The sequence below is a fragment of the Polypterus senegalus genome, unplaced genomic scaffold (assembly GCF_016835505.1).
Source record: "Polypterus senegalus isolate Bchr_013 unplaced genomic scaffold, ASM1683550v1 scaffold_6024, whole genome shotgun sequence".
NCBI lineage: Eukaryota > Metazoa > Chordata > Cladistia > Polypteriformes > Polypteridae > Polypterus > Polypterus senegalus.
Window position 1 is genome coordinate 1 of NW_024379410.1, and position 14706 is coordinate 14706.

Consider the following 14706-nt stretch of genomic DNA (forward strand, 5'->3'; position numbering starts at 1 on the left):
CCTTGTTCTCTACGTACTTACGTAGGAGGCGTGATGATGTCACACGAAACTCCGCCCCCACGGCCATCTCTAACTCAAGACTCCATTACATTATATGGGGAAAAATAGCTTCCAGTTATGACCCTTATGCGTAGAATTTCGAAATGAAACCTGCCCAACTTTTGTAAGTAAGCTGTAAGGAATAAGCCTGCCAAATTTCAGCCTTCTACCTACACGGGAAGTTGGAGAATTAGTGATGAGTCAGTGAGTGAGTCAGTGAGTGAGTGAGTGAGGGCTTTGCCTTTTATTAGTATAGATAGGTAAGTTGGCATTTTACAGAGACGCCTTGAAATAACATAAAAAACACATCACTCAGAACAAATGAATTTCAAATATGAACTGTAGCAGCAAACACTTACTGTAAAAAACAGAATAGATCATATAGATTGATTCAAGTGATAACAGCGCATTTCCTTAATTTAACTCTGTGGATTTAAAGTTAAACTTCTTTGTAAGATTAATAGCCATTGGAATAAATGAGGATTTGAACCGGTGGCTTTATGCTCTTCATTTCCTCAGCATCTGACCTGACTGGACAACTGAGAACAAATTAAAGAATTTTAACATGTGGACAGTCAGCACAATGCCATGCAACATGGTAGTCTTTTCTTTTTTTGAAAAAGGATCATATATTTCTATAAAACTGGTTGGATACGTTAAGTTTTGTAAACCTGATGCCTTAAGACAAATGGCAGTTTTATTAATAATAATTGATGTCTAAAGATATTTTTAAACAAACACAATTTGTTCATAAGAGGGAAATTGCAACAATAAAAATTAAAATGGAAAGGAAACTTTATATGATTTATTACGTGAGTGGGAAAATAAAAACACTGCATACTTTATATAACATGGAGTTTGCATGTTCTCCCCGTGTCTGCGTGGGTTTCCTTTGGGTGCTCTGGTTTCCTCCCACAGTCAAAAGACATGCAGGTTAGGTACATTAGCAATCCTAAATTGTCCCTAGTGTGTGATTGGTGTGTGGGTGTGTGCATGCCCTGCGGTGGGCTGGCGCCCTGCCCAGGGTTTGTTTCCTGCCTTGTGCCCTGTGTTGGCTGGGATTGGCTCCAGCAGAGCTCCGTGGCCCTGTAGTTAGGATATAGCGGGTTGGATAATGGATGGATGTATGTATATTATAAATTATATATATATATATATATATATACAGTGGTGTGAAAAACTATTTGCCCCTTCCTGATTTCTTATTCTTTTGCATGTTTGTCACACAAAATGTTTCTGATCATCAAACACATTTAACCATTAGTCAAATATAACACAAGTAAACACAAAATGCAGTTTTTAAATGATGGTTTTTATTATTTAGGGAGAAAAAAAAATCCAAACCTACATGGCCCTGTGTGAAAAAGTAATTGCCCCTTGTTAAAAATAACCTAACTGTGGTGTATCACACCTGAGTTCAATTTCCGTAGCCACCCCAGGCCTGATTACTGCCACACCTGTTTCAATCAAGAAATCGCTTAAATAGGAGCTGCCTGACACAGAGAAGTAGACCAAAAGCACCTCAAAGGCTAGACATCATGCCAAGATCCAAAGAAATTCAGGAACAAATGAGAACAGAAGTAATTGAGATCTATCAGTCTGGTAAAGGTTATAAAGCCATTTCTAAAGCTTTGGGACTCCAGCGAACCACAGTGAGAGCCATTATCCACAAATGGCAAAAACATGGAACAGTGGTGAACCTTCCCAGGAGTGGCCGGCCGACCAAAATTACCCCAAGAGCGCAGAGACGACTCATCCGAGAGGTCACAAAAGACCCCAGGACAACGTCTAAAGGACTGCAGGCCTCACTTGCCTCAATTAAGGTCAGTGTTCACGACTCCACCATAAGAAAGAGACTGGGCAAAAACGGCCTGCATGGCAGATTTCCAAGACGCAAACCACTGTTAAGCAAAAAGAACATTAGGGCTCGTCTCAATTTTGCTAAGAAACATCTCAATGATTGCCAAGACTTTTGGGAAAATACCTTGTGGACTGATGAGACAAAAATTGAACTTTTTGGAAGGCAAATGTCCCGTTACATCTGGCGTAAAAGGAACACAGCATTTCAGAAAAGAACATCATACCAACAGTAAAATATGGTGGTGGTAGTGTGATGGTCTGGGGTTGTTTTGCTGCTTCAGGACCTGGAAGGCTTGCTGTGATAGATGGAACCATGAATTCTACTGTCTACCAAAAAATCCTGAAGGAGAATGTCCATCCATCTGTTCGTCAACTCAAGCTGAAGCGATCTTGGGTGCAACAGTACAATGACCCAAAACACACCAGCAAATCCACCTCTGAATGGCTGTAGAAAAACAAAATGAAGACTTTGGAGTGGCCTAGTCAAAGTGCTGACCTGAATCCAATTGAGATGCTATGGCATGACCTTAAAAAGGCGGTTCATGCTAGAAAACCCTCAAATAAAGCTGAATTACAACAATTCTGCAAAGATGAGTGGGCCAAAATTCCTCCAGAGCGCTGTAAAAGACTCATTGCAAGTTATCAAACGCTTGATTGCAGTTATTGCTGCTAAGGGTGGCCCAACCAGTTATTAGGTTCAGGGGCAATTACTTTTCACACAGGGCCATGTAGGTTTGGATTTTTTCTCCCTAAATAATAAAAACCATCATTTAAAAACTGCATTTTGTGTTTACTTGTGTTATATTTGACTAATGGTTAAATGTGTTTGATGATCAGAAACATTTTGTGTGACAAACATGCAAAAGAATAAGAAATCAGGAAGGGGCAAATAGTTTTCACACCACTGTATATATATATATATATATATATATATATATATATATATATATATATATATATATATATATATATATATATATATATATATATATACAGGTATATAGTACCTGCCAAATACTGCAAAGAGTACACAGGATGTGTTTTGCCCTAATTGGGCTTATCAGGAAGCCTCTTAGGAAGGCTGCTTTGTTTATTTTGCAGGATGTGGAACTAAAATGAATATACTGTAATGTCAGGTTGTACTGCATGCACAGTTCCGATCGGGCCGTGCTGTAAAGTGGATTTTTTTCTTTTTAATTTTTTTTTCATTAAGCACATGAGGTGTGACTACCTAGTTCCTGTTGCCGGCCCGATCTGCATGCGCGTGCATATTGAAAGGCTACGTCATCACACACTTTACGGTGCTGCCCAATCTGTTTAACGCATGCGTGAACACTTTACGGCATATTAGGCTTTCAATACGCCTGCGCGCACAAATCGGGCAGGCACGCAGATCGGGTAATGACATGGACCACTGCAGACATGAATATCTACTTATAAGAGATCACCAAGGATAACAATCAAAGAAAACAAAGCAGAAGACATCTTCAAGTGCTCAGTCAGCTCCTGAAATGTCCACAGTCAGAAGTCATTAAAATGCCTTAGAGACACCAAGTAGGGTAAGTCTAAGGGTGACCCCACATCAGGACAAACCAGGACAGTGGCCATACATCAGTAATCAAATGCCGATGACCATTTGTGCCATCTTGGAATGAAGACAGGTCCTCTCTCAACTGAGTGCCAAGAGTGAATGGTGAACATCAGAGTGTGTGAGATCCCGCAGGAAGGTAACTGAAGAGAATAATTTAGGCTTCAGGGGGCTGAAAACTGGAAGAATGATAAACCTAAGATTACCAGCTAATCCCCTTAAGGCAAATCCCGCCCATTTTTTTTGCCCCAAGCCATCTTCTAACTTAGCTTACCTGAGACTATCTTTGGAACCTGCGTCAAAAGTAGAAAGTCTGTCTCACTGGTGGCACTCACTCCAATTGGGGTGAAATGCTCTGACAGACTGCTGTTGGCACACGTCTAGTAAAACATTCCAGATTATCCTGAGCACCTCCAGTTTGCATATCATCACACTGCTCCTTAGTAAATGTCATATCCTTTGTCATATCCTGTGCACTTCATACCATCCTGGCCCAAGTGGATAATACAAGCTGCAGTGTCAAAGTCCTGTTTACAGACTACAGCTCAGAACTTAATGTTGTTGGACTAGCAAAGCTGACCACCAGACTCCTCAATTTAGGACCCTTTGCCACAGCAATTGGGGTTTGGACGTCTTAATCAACAGAGCTCAGCAGATGTGATCATCAACATCACATCTTCCATGCTGATCCTCAACACAGGGGTTCCATGGGGTGGTGTGCTACATACCAGCTAGGCTTGAATTCCATCATGGACTCTCCAGGTTACTCTGCCATTTTAGGAAGATCACCAACAATGATGAGAAGAGGCCTACCTGCTGACTCAGTGGAATCAGGTCAACAATCTTAAACTAAATGTTATTTCAACAAGGAGCAGGGTGGAGACTTCAGGAAGAAGAACACAGACCATACTGACATTGACATCGGACAGGGTGCTGTGCACAGGGTGAGCCACTTGAAATTCTTGGAATGGAATGACCATCACTGACGAACTGAAATGTTCACCACACATTTGTCCAGAAGGCTCACCAGTACATTTACCTCCTCAAATGTATAACCAGATCTTATATTCCTCCATCTGCTCTCATGAACTTTTACAGGTGAACAGTGGAATCTATGCTGAATGGCCGCAGCACATCCTGACATGACACCCGCACAGCCCAAGAGCTTAAAGCCCTGCTGAGGGCATTGAAGATGGCACAGAACATTAATGGCACCCAGCTGAGTTGCTGTATCTTCAGAACACTTTCTGTCTAAGAAAGTCAACCAGGGCCATTAAAGACCTCGGCCATTCTGTATGCTCTGTGCCTGTGGCCAGTGAAGAGCGCAATACAAAAATCACCTGAATTGATTTGAACTGAACTGGTAGATTCAGGGACAGTTATCTACCAAGAGGTTGTAAAGATGTTAAACAGTCAATCGTAAGAACTAAACTTTTGTAAATATAGAGTGTGCCAATGTCTGTGTTGCATGTTTGTGCAAAATGACTGCTGACAAAAATGTATGTCATGTGGATCCTTGTGGCTAAAGGGACTTATAAAGATTATCAATAAGTATATTTATGAATGTATGTATGTTTTCAGGTATTTATTTACAGTGGTGTGAAAAACTATTTGCCCACTTCCTGATTTCTTATTCTTTTGCATGTTTGTCACACAAAATGTTTCAGATTATCAAACACATTTAACCATTAGTCAAATATAACACAAGTAAACACAAAAGGCAGTTTTTAAATGATGGTTTTTATTATTTAGGGAAAAAAAAAAATCCAAACCTACATGGCCCTGTGTGAAAAAGTAATTGCCCCCTTGTTAAAAAATAACCTAACTGTGGTGTATCCCACCTGAGTTCAATTTCCGTAGCCACTCCCAGGCCTGATTACTGCCACACCTGTTTCAATCAAGAAATCACTTCAATAGGAGCTGCCTGACACAGAGAAGTAGACCAAAAAGCACCTCAAAGGCTAGACATCATGCCAAGATCCAAAGAAATTCAGGAACAAATGAGAACAGAAGTAATTGAGATCTATCAGTCTGGTAAAGGTTATGAAGCCATTTCTAAAGCTTTGGGACTCCAGTGAACCACTGTGAGAGCCATTATCCACAAATGGCAAAAACATGGAACAGTGGTGAACCTTCCCAGGAGTGGCCGGCCGACCAAAATTACCCCAAGAGCGCAGAGACGACTCATCCGAGAGGTCACAAAAGACCCCAGGACAACGTCTAAAGAACTGCAGGCCTCACTTGCCTCAATTAAGGTCAGTGTTCACGACTCCACCATAAGAAAGAGACTGGGCAAAAACGGCCTGCATGGCAGATTTCCAAGACGCAAACCACTGTTAAGCAAAAACAACATTAGGGCTCGTCTCAATTTTGCTAAGAAACATCTCAATGATTGCCAAGACTTTTGGGAAAATACCTTGTGGACTGATGAGACAAAAGTTGAACTTTTTGGAAGGCAAATGTCCCGTTACATCTGGCGTAAAAGGAACACAGCATTTCAGAAAAGAACATCATACCAACAGTAAAATATGGTGGTGGTAGTGTGATGGTCTGGGGTTGTTTTGCTGCTTCAGGACCTGGAAGGCTTGCTGTGATAGATGGAACCATGAATTCTACTGTCTACCAAAAAATCCTGAAGGAGAATGTCCGGCCATCTGTTCGTCAACTCAAGCTGAAGCGATCTTGGGTGCTGCAACAGGACAATGACCCAAAACACACCAGCAAATCCACCTCTGAATGGCTGAAGAAAAACAAAATGAAGACTTTGGAGTGGCCTAGTCAAAGTCCTGACCTGAATCCAATTGAGATGCTATGGCATGACCTTAAAAAGGCGGTTCGTGCTAGAAAACCCTCAAATAAAGCTGAATTACAACAATTCTGCAAAGATGAGTGGGCCAAATTTCCTCCAGAGCGCTGTAAAAGACTCATTGCAAGTTATCACAAACGCTTGATTGCAGTTATTGCTGCTAAGGGTGGCCCAACCAGTTATTAGGTTCAGGGGGCAATTACTTTTTCACACAGGGCCATGTAAGTTTGGATTTTTTTTTCTCTCTAAATAATAAAAACCATCATTTAAAAACTGCATTTTGTGTTTACTTGTGTTATATTTGACTAATGGTTAAATGTGTTTGATGATCAGAAACATTTTGTGTGACAAACATGCAAAAGAATAAGAAATCAGGAAGGGGGCAAATAGTTTTTCACACCACTGTATTTGTTTTGCATCAAATAAGAATTTCCTTGTACTTTGCACACATAACATGATTTGACTTGACAGGATGAGGGTCATTTTACACATCAGACATCTCTACTATCAGGCACTGGCGGGTGTTTGAAAGGGCCGCTGCTGAATTCACGTGAACAAGGCCCAGAAAGTGTAAAAGAGAATTCATAATGAAATCAGATCATTCACTCCAACTTTAGGAGTCTGTACTTTACTCTTCACCACAACGTCATTATATAATCACACTGTATTCATGTTAAGCACAAACAGTTTAAAAGCGAAACTCAAAGCAAAAAGAGCAGCTGCTCAGCCACCTCAAACCTCCAAAACATCGGACATACGTAAATGCAGTGTTTGTGTTGTCTGTCGATTCATTGATGGCTACGGACACATAATCAGCCCTGCTGACTCCATCTATCACCCGACTTTGGATTTTCTCTGTCAATACATAAACCCAACTTGCTGGCACCTGTTTCATGTATTCATAAACTTTATCTGCTAATTGATCACTCGCTAGCTCCAGTAAATGCCTACGACACACTCTTTCAGCTCCGCCATTCATTAAAGGTTGTATCGTGCTTAGCCGATATTCATGTAACACGAAGGGAAGTGCTTGTTGCTCAGTGTTGGTGAGTCAGTGAATGGCTGGTTATTTTCCTGCCTTCACCATACCTCACTCTGAATTGTTGGTGTTTCTGCTGGGCCACCATCTGTGGTGATTAAAGGAACATTTACGCTCCAGTACTGAATGGACACAGACGCCTGCAGACCCTGTCGAGGACAGAGGATGTGTCCCCTGTTCTGTGTCCCATTGTGTGTGCAGCACTGCACTCCGCTCCTCATTGAACTCGTTTTTTTTTTGATGTCTTATTCACGTGGGTTTGATGCCCACAGACTCACACAGACACAACATCTAAAAGCCCGTGGTCACAAACTTGCATGCTTGTGGAAAATGACTGGCGGCAAACTTTATGTCACGTGGATCCTTGTTGCAAAGTATAAAGACTTTCTACTATCTTAGTCTCAAGGGAGGAAACATTTTTAGTTACTTACATTAGTTCATGTCTATTTTAGGTTAAAGCAGAGATAACAACTGAATAAACTGTGACGAGCCTCTCACAAATCTAAGAGATCAGGGAAAGAACCGACATAAATTCATGAGCGGCACATTCTCCATTCTACTCACTAACATCGTTCAAGGCCTTCATTTGCTGTCCCATTCAATAATATACCTGGCAAAGAAGAAATCTGAAAAGTAAGAACAAAAGAACGATGAGGCTTTAGTAACTGGAGAATCGTTTTCAGATTACCTTTTATTTAAAAGTAAGGAGAAGAAATGTACACATGTAAACAGATTTCAGTACAAATGTCAAAGGTCAGAACTCACAGCCATTGCTACAAAGCTCAGGCTCACAGCAGAACCAGCAAGGCAGCAAGGTGAAGAGTTTCATGGTGGTGCTGACACCGGGATGTCTGTTGTGGTCACCAGCTGCACCTCCTTATATAGCAGATCAGGTGGGGTGGGACAGGGTGGGGTGGAGTGGAAAGCCAATTCAAATCAGATCTGCTTTGCCTTGGAAGAAGAACAAAAAGTAACTGCAGTCAAATCACAAACCACTCTGAACAGGCTTTGCATTCAGAAAAAACTACATTTGTGCATCAGATTGTCAAGTAATTATTGTTTGTTACGCTTGTTTGTCAGACAAAGTTGTCTGAGATGCTCAATTTACACTCAGAGGGAGCAAACACGGGGTGTTCTACAAGTTTATGAAACACAAAGGCTTCCTTAAAAACAATTTTCAAAACCATCTGTCTTAATACAAAGAAGCAGTGCATGTTACGTGAATCACTTCCTAAATAGTTCATTAAGTCCCAGTTAACATCACATTTGAGATTTTTTGTCTTTTATTGATATTTGATACACTGCACTGTTTGTGAATTTCCTCCATAGGCAGTGATTGTTAAAAATACGCATTTAAAGGTTTGTACACAAATACCAATCAGAGCCAACATTCAGACCGCTGCCAGGTGAAGTGAGTGACGTGGATTATCTTGTTACAATGGCGTCTGTCGAGTGGTGGACATTATTAGGGAGCAAGTGAACAAATAGTTCTTGGAAGGGGATGAGTTGGAAGCAGAAAAGATGGGCAAGCAGAAGGATCTGAACGACTTTGACCAGAACCTAATTGTGATCGGGACACCTCTGTGCCAGAGCATCTCTAAAATGGCACAATTTGTGGAGTGTTTCCAGCATGCAGTGGTTTGTACCTACCAAAAGTGGCAAAAGGAAGGACAACCAGTGAACCAGCAACAGGACCACAATAACACGCATGGGGAGTGAAGGCTCGTCCATCTTGTCTGTTCCCACAGAAGAGATACTGGAACACAAGTTACTGAAGAAACTAAATGCTGGCCTCAAGTGAAGGGTGTCAGAACACACAGGGCTGTGTAGACGCAGACTAGTTAGAGTGGCCATGATGACCCCCGCCCACCAATTAAACTGCCTTCAGTGGGTACCTAAGTGTCAGAACTGACCATTGGGCTAAGATGGCCTGGTCTGATGAGTCATGTTTTCTTTTAGATCATGTGGTGGTCAGGTTCAGGTATGTTGTTTACCTGGAGAAAAGATGGCAGCAGGATGCACTATGGGAAATCGACAAGCCAACGGAGGCAATGTGATACTCTACTGGGTAATGTTCTGCTCACAAAGCTCAGATCCTGACATTCATGTGGAAGTTACTTTGACACGTCCTACCTGCCTAAAAAGTGTTGCATACCATGGACCCCCCCTTCCGCCCCCCTAATGGCAGCAGTTATCCCTGAGGGTATTGGCCTCTCCAGCAGGATAATGCACCCTGCCACATTGGCAAAAATATGCAGGTTGTGTTGTAACATTTTTACAATAGATTTTGTTTTTGTGCTTTCTTGATATGTGTTGGCAAACCATTTCTGTCTTAAATTAGGATTTAGAGAATCCAGATTTTGACTTTTTTAACAGACATTTTGTTTGATGTTTGTTGAATTTACTTTAAATAATGTTGTGACTTTTTTGACTCGGTGTTTCTTATCATGGTTGCTGTCATTGTGTATCAGTACCTAGTAAATTGTTAAGTAAATGAGGTCATAATTATCCAATTTTACAAAAAAAAAAAATACAAGATTACCTTGTATTGATCATCAATAACAATTTCTGATTTAATGAAAGTGTAGCTTTCACTTCCTGGTTGTGAACCTTTGCTTTCCCTTTGCCTAACATCTCATCTTCTGGTACCAAACAAAACAAACCTGACTGCTGTCTCTATCCGCAGGTTGGACTCTGTTGGTTCAGTTATATGTTACTGTTTCTCATCTTTAAATAAAAAGAAAAGAAACAAACAATAAAAAACGATCACTGAATCAAAAGCAATATAAAGTAATGCATTTATTTACAAAACTCAAAAAGGACTCAAAAAGAGCAACAAAGGAGTTGCCTAAAAGGCCATCTGAGATAATCGAGTCCCACTACAAAATCATGAAGAAAAATCTAAAGACCACAGCAGTAAGTAATCGAGAAATAAGACGAGCAATAAGCAAAAACACAAACTCCCAACAACTTCTGTGCACCACTGACTGAGATCATTTTATCTTGACTTTGGACTTAAATAATCAGAGAGTGGTCTCAGGACTGGTGATATCAGGGTGGTCCAACCTCTTGAGATACCACTCACAGACTGAAAGGAATAGATAGATAGATAGATAGATAGATAGATAGATAGATAGATAGATAGATAGATAGATAGATAGATAGATAGATAGATAGATAGATAGATAGATGTTAAAGGCACTATATAAAAGATAGATAGATAGATAGATAGATAGATAGATAGATAGATAGATAGATAGATAGATAGATAGATAGATAGATAGATGTTAAAGGCACTATATAAAAGATAGATAGATAGATAGATAGACTTGCAGTTAAAACAATAGTACATAGCTACAAACATAACAGAAACGACACAGAAATATGAAAAATAAGAGAACAAAAACAACACCATATACCCAAGCTGATGTACATTTGATGATGGCCGCCACAGCTGTTCTGTCACCACTTGTCTGTCTCCTGTTTTTGTCTGTTAACTTTGCTCTTTGTGAGGTTGACTTACACGCGAGATCATCTTCAGGCTTTCATTACTGAACTTTAATCAGCTCCAACTGAACAAGAACACATACATGCAGAATTACTACTTGAGGACACGCCAACTGGAAAAGTGGACTCTTGGTCAGGTAACACACACCATGAAAGAGAGGAAGGGGGACGGCGCAGGTTCTGAGAGTCTCCTCCTGGTCTCCTTTTATCTCATGTCAGATCAGTGAGGAACAAAGTCATTGAACTTCATCTTCTTCTTCTCACAACAAGTAAGAATTATTTTCTCCTTTCATTGAGTTGTTTTGTGGAAGTGTGTCTTGATGCATCTGTTCCTGACTCAGAGCCGACAGAGATTGTATTAATACAAACTGGTGCGGTGACATTACCATCTTGTCAAAGTGCTGCTCCAGCAATGTGGAGTAACTTGCTGTGAAGTATAAGCCATTATATTCACCAGAGAATCCTGAGCTGAATGTCAATGAAGCGTACCAGAGGTTGTCAGATTACAACACAAGTTTGGAGAATAGTCACCTGACCTGCCTGATTATAGTGACGGGTGACTTTAATGACACAAAGTTAACCATTGAGCTTCACAGATACACACAGCCAGTGAAGTGCCCTACCTGAGATGACAGGACTTTGGACCACTGCTACCGCACTGTAGAGGACACATGACTGGCTTTTCTTTGTGTACTCCTGGGTTATTCTGACCTTGTAATTCTACAGTTGTTATCCACTTATAAGCAAAGGTGGAGACCAGTTCAACCAGTATGAAAACCTGCATGCTCCTGGTCTGCTCAGGCAACTGAAACAGTACAAGATTGCTTGGTTTGGACTGATTGGGATGTTAGTAAAAACGCTTGTGAAAACATTCAGGCGCTGAATGACCCTGTCACATCTTACATCAGCTTCTGTGAAGACGTTTGCACTCCTAGACAAACTATTGTGATTTAGAATGGAAAGTCGCTGTTCACTAAAGAACTAAAGATTTGTCACGGAGCAAAAGAAACACCACATACTCTAAAACTGGAGATAAGGACGCCTACACACAGGCCTGGAATCGGCTTAAGAGAAGCAGTAAGTAAAAGTAAATGGGAGGTTCAGTTTTCAGCACACAATCACACCTCTTTACGAAAAAACCTTCTCTCTGTTCATCCCTCTCGTAGTCGTCTCCCTCTGCTCACTCAGATTCCTTTCTACCTGACAAGCTCCACAGGTTTAACAGCACTTTTGACCAACAAGGTGCTCCCTTTGCTCTTCCCACCCTAAAGCGGCTCTGACACCCGTCACTTCTTCACTGCTGCCTCACCTCTCTTCTTCCTTTTCTATCAAGGAATGCGATGTCTGGATGGTGTTGGCGAGACTGAACTGCACCAAGTCTGCTGCTCCTAATTCAGTGTAACCTCCAATAATCAGACATTCAAGTCAGCTCACTGCTCTCCTTCCTGACATCTCTAACTGTTATCTTATACAGTGTGCTTGTCTTGATTGCTTTAGATCTTCTGTTATCATTCCAGATCCCAAAAATGATAAATTAAGCTGACTCAGTGATTACAGGCCTATTGCTCTTAAATGTTGTAATGAAAGGATCTGAATGGCTTGTTGTAACCCATCTGAAGTCTGTTACTGCTCCTCAGCGTCACCCTCTCAGTTTGCATAACGAGCAAATAGATCTGTGGACGACGCCATCGACATGGACCTTCACTTTGTGTTGGAGCATCTGGACTGTGAAGGAACTTAGGCCAGGATACAGTTTGCGGACTTCTATCCAACATTTCACACCGTTGTCTGCTGTTAAGTAAATGTCTACTCACTGCTTCCATCTGTCAATGAATTATCTGACAAATCAGAAATGGGCTCCCTGCCACCAGACTACCACCAAATCAGCACAGGTGACCCCCAAGGCTGTGCACTTTCCCCCCACTCTATTGCTTGTATACCAATGACTGGAGGTCTTCTGATTCTTTAGTTGAAATTATTCAGTTCATTGATGACTCCATTATTATTGGTCTACTTACGAGTGGTAATGAAACAGCTTACAGACAGGAGGGGACTCTTCTTGTGTCTTGGTGTGCCACCAATAACCCGGGTGCTCCGTAGCACCAAGACAGTGGAAATGGTGATAGACTTTCATAAACAGAAGTTACAAACCTCTCCAACTAGAAATGAGTGACTCTGTAATCAGTATGGTGGAGTCCTAAAGATTCTTGGGCAAAACTCTCAGCTGAAATATTAACACAGTGTCCATCACTAAGAAGACTAAGCAATGCTGGTAACTTTTTATATCATCCAAAGATACCCAATGTTTCCCTGCCCATCCTAGTACTGTTATATGAACTGTGGCCTGCAGGGGGTGCTCCAGCCACCCAAACCTGACACAAGCAGACAGCAGGCACAAGTTTTCTAAACAGCACCACAATAAATACTCTTTCTTTCTTTCTTTCTTTCTTTCTTTCTTTCTTTCGGGTACCTGGGAGTACATCTGGCATCTCAACAGAGTTTTCAGGAAGCACAAGGTGAAACCTAACAAAGTAGGACTCTACAACCTCTGAAGCAACCCCTTGTGGCAGCCCGGGAAACCAGCAGGTCTACTGTGAGCTCCAACTCCCCTTAACCCTTGTGGGAATCTGTGGTACCACAGCCATCCAGGGGAGTCATCACCTGCTCTTTCCCCAAAGATCTTCCACTATAATTGCGTTCCAGCTGGGCAAGGGTCCTAGTCGTCCACAACAAAAGCCAAAATTGAACATGTGATCACATATTCCTGTTTAGGTTTAGGTGAGGTCCGCTGAGAGAAATAATTAGCTGTGCTTTTCTTTCTGTTGCAGACCTCCAGTGTCACTAACCATGTCAAGAGGTCACCACAGACTCATCTCACTCAGGGCATCACATGTATCAGAAACACCCCCATGGTAAACCCTTTAAGTCGATTAAAACTGAAACTAATAGATGCCTAAACCATTTGTTTCTCAGACCAACAGCCCTCAGAAATGCAGCAGACAGCGGTGTGTGTCCCACATCACCCAAAGAGCTGACTGGTGGTTACTGAGTCGATCCTTAATATTTTGGGAAGTTTACTGACTATTATTACATCTGTGTAAATAATGATATGCCTGGTGAATGTCACATTTATTTGTCCTGACCTAAAGTGTTCTCAGTGACACTTGGATCAAGTTCTTTAGACATCGCAAACATCACAATTGAAATAGCTGGTAATCATATACAAATAACAGGCCCACCAGGCCCACCCAGAGGTATGACGCTGTAAACCTGAAGTCACTTCATAGCATCAAGTCAGACTTTTAAATGATGAGTGTGCCTGGCTGTGTTGTGTCATCAGTCATTCTGATCAAACTCCTAAGCTCGAGTAAGTGTAGAAATTGGGGGTCTTCCAGCAGTGGCAGAAGCTGTGCCTTTCTTTGTGTTCGCTGAAGAAACAATAAATGTTGTCTGTAAATGTATGAGGTCAGTTCTTGTATGTTCTTCATTTTCTGCCAGGTGTGTGTCACGTCACTTGCTGGATACTAAATTGCTTTAATTCTCACATCGATTAAATATTTTACAGTCAAATAGGGCAACTCCAAAGAAGTTTATAATTTGGATCATTTGAATAATAACGTTTCATTATGTAAAACGCAGCTTCAGAACCTCAATGTCCTTTTTATTGTTCGCCAGTGTGCTGTAGATTTCCATGCAACTTCTCATGTTATCCTTTTTGTGTTAATACAGATATGTGCCATTAATAAACCTCAAGCTTCACTTCTCTTTCAGCTCCTTCATTATTTGTCTTCTATTTTATAAAACTCCACAAAATCAGAATGGTCTGTAACTCATGTCTTACCACCTAACACACTATACAGCTCTTTA